This window comes from Rhinopithecus bieti, unplaced genomic scaffold, assembly GCF_001698545.2.
Source record: "Rhinopithecus bieti isolate Rb0 unplaced genomic scaffold, ASM169854v2 scaffold_76, whole genome shotgun sequence".
In the NCBI taxonomy this organism is placed as follows: Eukaryota; Metazoa; Chordata; class Mammalia; order Primates; family Cercopithecidae; genus Rhinopithecus; species Rhinopithecus bieti.
Window position 1 is genome coordinate 2,408,466 of NW_016803343.1, and position 7,497 is coordinate 2,415,962.

The window sequence follows — 7,497 nt, forward strand, 5'->3', positions numbered from 1 at the left end:
CCCTGCCATAGCAGGAGTCCTGATACCCAGTCCGATGCTTGTATCATGACGCTAGTCTTCTCCTCCCTCTAGATGCTCTTCAGCTTTGACATTGGTTTGATAGTCAAGGTGTATTGTATATTTATATCTATAAAACTGCTCATTCTGGGTTTCTTCTTACTTTAAAAATATTAATTGGCTGCTTATAATGGGGGTGAGTTTTTTTTTTTTTTTTTTTTTTTTACACATTTCCACTTGACACAAGTAAAACATATGCAACATTCAACCTAATAAGTTAATTTATTCAAAATAGATGGGGGAGTCATCAGGCCTCAGAAACAGCTGAGGTTTCAAATTTATTTTTTCTAGTTTTACAATGCAAATGGGCATGTACATATTTCATATCCCCACTTTCTCTTGAAAAACGTCACTTTGTAGCTCTGGCTGCACAATCTTAGATGAAATATCTCTGAAAATATGTCATTGTAACACAGATGAGAATTTAACCAAGAATCGATAATCCCTATGTTACTCTTCAGAGAAAAACTACAACAAAAGCTGAACAATATATTTAGTATATGAAGTATAATGAATAGAAGACACATCATAATGCAAATAACTCAAATATATATTGCATAATAACTAAAAATAAAGGAGAAGATGTTGGCCATGCTCTACACTGATACCCAAGGATCACAAAATATGGTTGGACAGTTAAATATTATGAAACAATGGAGGCATCAACACTGTCCCTCAACTGGTTAATGGAAGATAAACTCTGAGGCTTTAGACCGTCTTGCCTGATAAGAGTGTCTTTATATACAGGAGGCCTTGAACCACACCAGAGAGTTTATGTTAACAATGAGATTTGTGGTGAATATCTGTTTTGTTTTTTTTTTTCTTTTCTTTTCCCAAATGGCTGTTGAATGTATTTGCTTGATCAATAATGGTCCTGGAAAAAGTTAGTTAACCAATGCTGAGACATTTGTAATGAAATACTAATTTTAAAAATCCATGACACCTTAATAGAAATTAGAGTTTATACAAACAAAAAAGGCACCTTCGATATTGCCAGCAGCTATAAAGTGAATGTACTGAGACAGGACAGCAAGAAGGCATTTGCGCATTTATATCTGATACCCAACCATACTTTCAGTCACCAGAATATCTTCTCTCCAGATTAAAAAAAATAGTATGCTGATTTCTATAACAAAGCTTTTATTCATACAAAAATCAAGTAATGGCCAATGAGTCACAACAGTACGATAGGTAGAGGTTTAAAAACTGCATCAAACAGGCACTGAAAATAAATACTAGCTAAGAGGAGGAGGAGAGAACTTTCCTGTGGGGTTTGTTTTTTCCCCCTTGAGTGCATGTGGGGTTTGTCTTCCAAGCCACGAGCCTGGCCTGTCCTGCGGTGCTATTCACTTAACAGAGTGTGACTGCGGCACGTTGCCTCCAAGATCCGGCCTCTCAGAAGCCTGACAGCATCCATCTCGTCAGGTGGACCAGAAACAAGAAAGTGGAGTGGGGTGAATCACAGCTATCACTCAAAGGAAAGGAATTTTTTTCTATTGCTCAATCTTGTCAATTGGGAGTGCACCAGCAGATTCATTGAGACAATATGGATAATTTCAAACTTTTGTTTAAAAGCATATATGTGGCTTATTCAGGTAAGGAGATGTGTACATTCTAGCCCACGCAAGCAATCAGAGTCATTCTGTTTTTAAGGAAGGTCAGTCGTTTAAAAGATTTCTAGTTTGAGCAACATCCTCTGTGAATCCTCTGTGGATGCACCAGGCCAAGGTGACTACCTTTGACTAACCCAGTGAGAAGGCCTTTGCTGGTCCCTGCAGTGAGGAACCGGCGGGAACGGGCGGCCTCTTCCCCACTGGCCTGTGTTGCTGGGGGCAGGTGGGCAGGCTCCACAGGCAGCCTCTGTCTGTGGCCAGACAAGGCTGTCCTGGTGACTCGGGCTTACTGACTGTGGTTTAGAACTGCAGAAGGAGAGAGTCAGGAGGGCGGGCCAGGGAACACACACCAGACACCGCTCTGGCGAGTCAGAGAACATGAGGCAGTTCACCCACAGGAATTTGCACCAAGAAGGTGTGGAAGGCACAAGCAAGTGTGAAGGTACCAGAGATCCCAGAGGGCACAGCTCGCATTGGCCACAGCAGGTGCAGCGCTGATCTGGTGTGGTTCCTCCCTTGAATGAGAAAGAGATCCTGATTCTGCTGTGATAAAGATTTCTGATTTAAAAAGAAGCCACTCAAGGGTTAAAACAATTATTTTAAATTAACAAAGAAAATTAATCTTCAAATAAACTGACACTATCTGGAAAACTCATCTGTCCCTAAAGCCCACAATGCTTCCACTGCTTCATCCTGTTATGGAACCTGAGCCTGACACGAAGGAGTCAGACATGTGACAGAGGAAGAGTCTGAGAAGAGAAGATACCTTTACAGAATGTACAGCAAGAAAGCCGGCCTGGCCCCCGGGTTACAGTAAGATGCACAGGTCCTTTCAGTTTCACGGACTCCAGACAGCCACGCAGGCTGCTCAGATGGACGTCTCCCTCCTGTCCCTGCTGGGTGATGGCTTCACCGGCTCCTTGCCTGCCTTTGGCTGCCCTTTAGCCTCTTTTGGCCAGAGGACACTGTCTCTAGGCAGCTGGACAGCACCCTGCGCCACTCAGGCTCCTGGTCCTCCTGCACCTGCTGCTCAGCCTTGGCTCCCTGCATCTGGAGCAGCTGGAGCTGCACGAGCAGCTCCATGATGACCTTGCTCTCCTCTTGAATTGCTTGATTCAAATGATTGTTCTTTGTTTCCAGCTCTTCGTTCTGTCTCTGTAAATATTCCAGAATAATCTGCAGCTCATTATCCTCACTCTGTCTCTCGCTCTCGGAGGAGTACTCCTTAGTCTCACTTCAGCCGTGCTGCTGGCGACTCTGAATTTCAGCAATTTCGACTCTGAGGTGTCCCTCAGACATCTCTTCTTTTTCTGAGGAACTCTGCCTGCCTAGAAACTGCTCCTTGGTCAGGAGCTCCTCCTGTTCAGTCAGAATCTCATTCTTCCAAGCAAGGAGAATATTTATAAATTCTTAATTTTCATTCATCTCTTCTTTGGAAATACCCTCTTTTCAAAGACTGGCTATCTCTTGTGCAATCTTGGTTTCACACTCCTGTCTTTAAACTTCTCTCAGTTTTCTTTTGAGAGCTGTCAAAATTCTTTGGACTTTCCATAATCTTTCTTCTTTAGATAAATCCTTTTTCCCACCCTACAGATATTGATATAAACAATTCAAAAGAAAACCCTGTCTCCTCATCTCCTCTTTGATGCCTGCCTGGGTCTCTGGCAGCATGGACATTGTGGCCATGTTAGACCATCGCAGAGGCTTTGTCACTTGCTTTAGTACAGCATTTCCAAAGAGTTCTTGCACATGTGTGAAAAACACATGCAGGACTCCATTGCTGATCTGCACAGCTGGGCTGAGCACTATAGAAATGTTCTGTATATTCATTTTTGTTTCCAGTTCATTTGCGATGACATGGTCCATGTGCACAATGAGCCAAGAAATCAGAAGATAGTTATATTCTGGCAGTTATTTGAGTAAACGCTGGTATTCATGCGCTTTCTCAGTCTCCGTGGTCCTCCTACAAGCTTCTTCAAATCTCGGCATAAGCCCTTTAGTAAAGCAAGTTCTCTGGAAGGTCTCACAAATACTGCTTCAGCAAACTGGCTACAGTGTTAGGCTCATATTCTTCCAAGCTAGTAGACTCCTCCTGGTCATAGGCTGCTTTTAGCTCATCCACCTTTGACTTAATTCCTGATACTCTGTAGATACCTTCGCATTTCATGCCATACATCTCTAAGCAATCTATACATTCATGGAAAACGACCAGCAGCCAAATGCCATCATACATCATGGTCCTCTCCATTGCATCAGCCAAAGGAATTCCAAAAATGGGTTTGAGATTTGGAACATCAATCGGAGGCACCTCTGGCTCCTGAATTGGCTTTTTCTTTTTCTTCTTTTCCTTCCACTGTTTAGCAACATCAGCTGCTGTCAAGTTTTTTGACTTCTTCTCTTTATGTTTTTCTTCTTTGTGCTTTTCTTCTTTATGTTTTCTTCTTTGGATTTCTCTTTTACTTTAAAATCCTCCTCTTTCTTTTTAGAAAAGCTGGGCTTCTTGAAAACGTGGATTCCCTTGGGCCTCTTCATTTTGGAAGGACTTTCTGCCTCATCTCCAGAGCTATCTTCCTGAAAGGCTGCATAGCCTTCCATCCTCTTTTCCTTTTTCTTAAATTTTCCTTTTTTTCCCCCATGGTCTTTCTCATCATCAGGCACTATATCAGGAGGCTCATGGAGGATGTCATGGGGAGGTGAGGGCTGGCCAGTGCAGTACAATCCAGGAAACTTAGTAGGACTGATCTCTTCAGAGCTGGGGGTCTGGGTAAATCTGCTGCCATGCTCCATCCTGCGGTGTTCACTGGGGCTGCTGGTGGGGGGTAGGAAGCACTCGGTCATGCTGATGCCCTGATAGGAAGGGACAAGGTCTTCTCTGTTACCTATCTATTACGTTGTGCCTGCTGCACTTCATACCTCCATGACTGACCACACCAAAAAAATCTCTTTGATACTGTGATGGTGAATACTGAGTGTCAACTTGATCGGACTGAAGGATACAAAGTATTGATCCTGGGTGTGTCTGTGAGGGTGTTGTCTAAGGAACTTAACATTTGAGTCAGTGTGCTGGGAAAGGCAGACCCACCTTTAATCTGGGTGGGCACAATCTCATCAGCTGCCAGCAAAGCTAGAATATAAGCAGGCAGAGACTGGGCACAGTGGCTTACGCCTGTAATCCCAGTACTTTGGGAGGTGGAGGCAGGCACTCACGAGGTCAGGAGATCAAGACCATCCTGGCCAACATGATGAAAGCCCGTGTCTACTAAAACTACAAAAATTAGCCGGGCATGGCGGTACACTCCTGTAGTGCCAGCTACTCAGGAGGCTGAGGCCAGAGAATTGCTTGAACCCGGGTGGCGGAGGTTGCAGTGAGCCGAGATCACGCCACTGCAGACCACAGTCCAGCTTGGGCAACAGAGTGAGACTCTCCATTTCAAAAAAAAAAAAAAAAAAGAAGAAGAAGAAAAGAAAAGAATATAAGCAGGCAGAAAAAGGTGAAAAGAAATATTGGCCTAGCCTCCCACCCTAAATCTTTCTCCCGTGCTGGATGCTTCCTGCCCTCGAACATTGGACTCCAAGTTCTTCAGTTTTGGAACTCAGACTGGCTCTCCTTGCTCCTCAGCCTATATATATATCCCATTAGTTCTGTCCCTCTAGAGAACCCTAATACAGATACTAAGTCTCTAGTGAGCCTCTCTGTTTGGCAATACATTGCACAAATGGTCATACGTTGTTGCTGGGAGAATTAAGTACTGCCTATACTACACCACTGTTACAGAATAAATAGACTCTCATACCTGATTTCTCCTGGACTCTGCCCTATGTGTCTTTTACTTTTGCTGATTTGTATCTGTATCGTTTCACTTCAGTAAACTACAACCATGAATATAACAGTTTTCTGGGTTCTGTGAGTTCTTCCAGCACATCATGAAAGCTGAGGGTACTCTTGATAGACCCAGAAATGTAGGGTGAATAAAATTTCATCAACTGAAAAAACTTTCCAATCCAATTATGAGATATTGTCATAATATTTCAAATATTTGCTTAATGTTTAAAAAACTTAAAAAACTTCAAGTTTAAAAAACTTTCTCATATTTGTGCTATTTGCTATAGAAATTCAGAAGAGGTAAAAATCACTTTAAGTTATAGGGGTCAAGAAGGGTTTTATGGAAGAGTCTGGACATTGAGCTGGTTTTCAAAAGGTACAGGAGAGGAGAAAAGACAGAGCAGGGTGAGAAAAATGCCCTCCAGGGTCAGAGGGCAGTAAATAGAACACTTTGGGTGAAGTGTGAATTTGAGGAAGGAAAGTACAAAGCTAAGATTGGAAATGGAGGCTGCAGCCAAATTATAGAGGGTTTTGATGCTGCTGTTGTTTATCATAAAATTAAAACCCAAACTTTCAGTAAATTTAAGCTAATTAAATTTCAGAAAGTTTCTGTTTGGGGATGACCCTCTATAGAGGGTTTCCATATGTTCCTAAATTCTAATCAAAAAGTGAGTCTACTGCCAGAAAACGTCACCGTAATAATAACCTTGTGGGGTTCCACACATATCCCCTTTCAGTGATGTCCACATCAAATTTACACAGTTTATAACTGCAAACTTGAGTTGTCTTCAGCCAGAAATTGAATGTTCCACCTGTCATCTGAAAATCCAGCTGTGTTCTTTTGGATTGTTGTAACATCACAGTAATAAAGGTTTTGCAATCAGAATTTAGCTCACAATTTTGGTAATGATTCATCATGTAAAACTGTCTCCAGCTCAGCCTCCCTGTGGTTTCACTGGTCCTAAAACCCCCAAAACTGCTGTTGTCTTGAAGACATGTAGCCCTAAATACATACTGTTATCGTCAGAAGTCGGGGAAGATGAGGTTGCAGTGAATAGAATTTATAAAGAGAAGGTGTCAGGTTTATCCAAAGGTGTCAGTTATAGAGGGGCATGAAACTTTGTATGGGTGTTCAATAGTTGTAACCGTGGGTAAACCACCATATATCATTTTCACAACAGAATATTATACAAACCAGCCCACTTCCTTTCTCCCTAGCCCTATAAAGACAATGTTTTAAGAATGGCATGTGTTGTTTTGTTTCAAGGGTGTATCTTCCATCAGGAGTGGAAAATAAAGGCACTCTGTATTTGTTGGTTCTTTAGTTTGGTTCAATGCAAAATTCAGGCCTTTGGCCATATTAGTGTACACACTAATTTTCTCACATACTCTATGTGTATATAAGAGTACTCTAGAGTATATGAACATATTCTCATATACTCCATTTCACATTTAAAAAATCATCTGTACTCAAATTATATAAATACTTTATCCAGTTTCTACTTAATATCTGGTAGGCATGAGCTTTTAGTATGATTGAAATTGAGCCTTTTATTCCCCTTTCTCCAAAATTGTATACTTTTCATATGTCCCTTATCTCAATGTCACCAATATCCACCCAGACTTCTAAGTCAGACATGAAATCATCGTGACATTTCCCACTCCTTCATTCTTTACATCCAATTAATCACCAAGTCCCAGCTAATTTACTGCCTGAAAACTTCACCTTCCTGTTCACTTTTTTCTGTCCTACCCATATTCCTTAGTTCCTCAAAGAAGTTATTGAAATAACCTCTTTACTGGTTTCTCTGTTTCTCATCTTCTACCCTCTGATGATTTTCTTTTTGAAAATGCATCATAAAATGTTGTACCAAATGTTGTACATGATGGTTGAGGAAGATTTTTTCTGCCATCTTCCCACTCCTCCCTGTCCAGCTCAATCTTGGAAAAGTCCTGTAGTTGGAAGGAAGAAAACTTTAACAGGAACATTTTGTGAGAGGTGAG

General features: G+C 41.7%; 1 pseudogene; it reads right to left on the reverse strand.

Moving 5' to 3' along the window:
• Window positions 1-2,538: 2,538 nt before the first annotated feature.
• On the reverse strand, window positions 2,539-4,508 carry LOC108532724 (ralA-binding protein 1 pseudogene; annotated as a pseudogene).
• Between the last annotated feature and the right edge of the window lie 2,989 nt (window positions 4,509-7,497).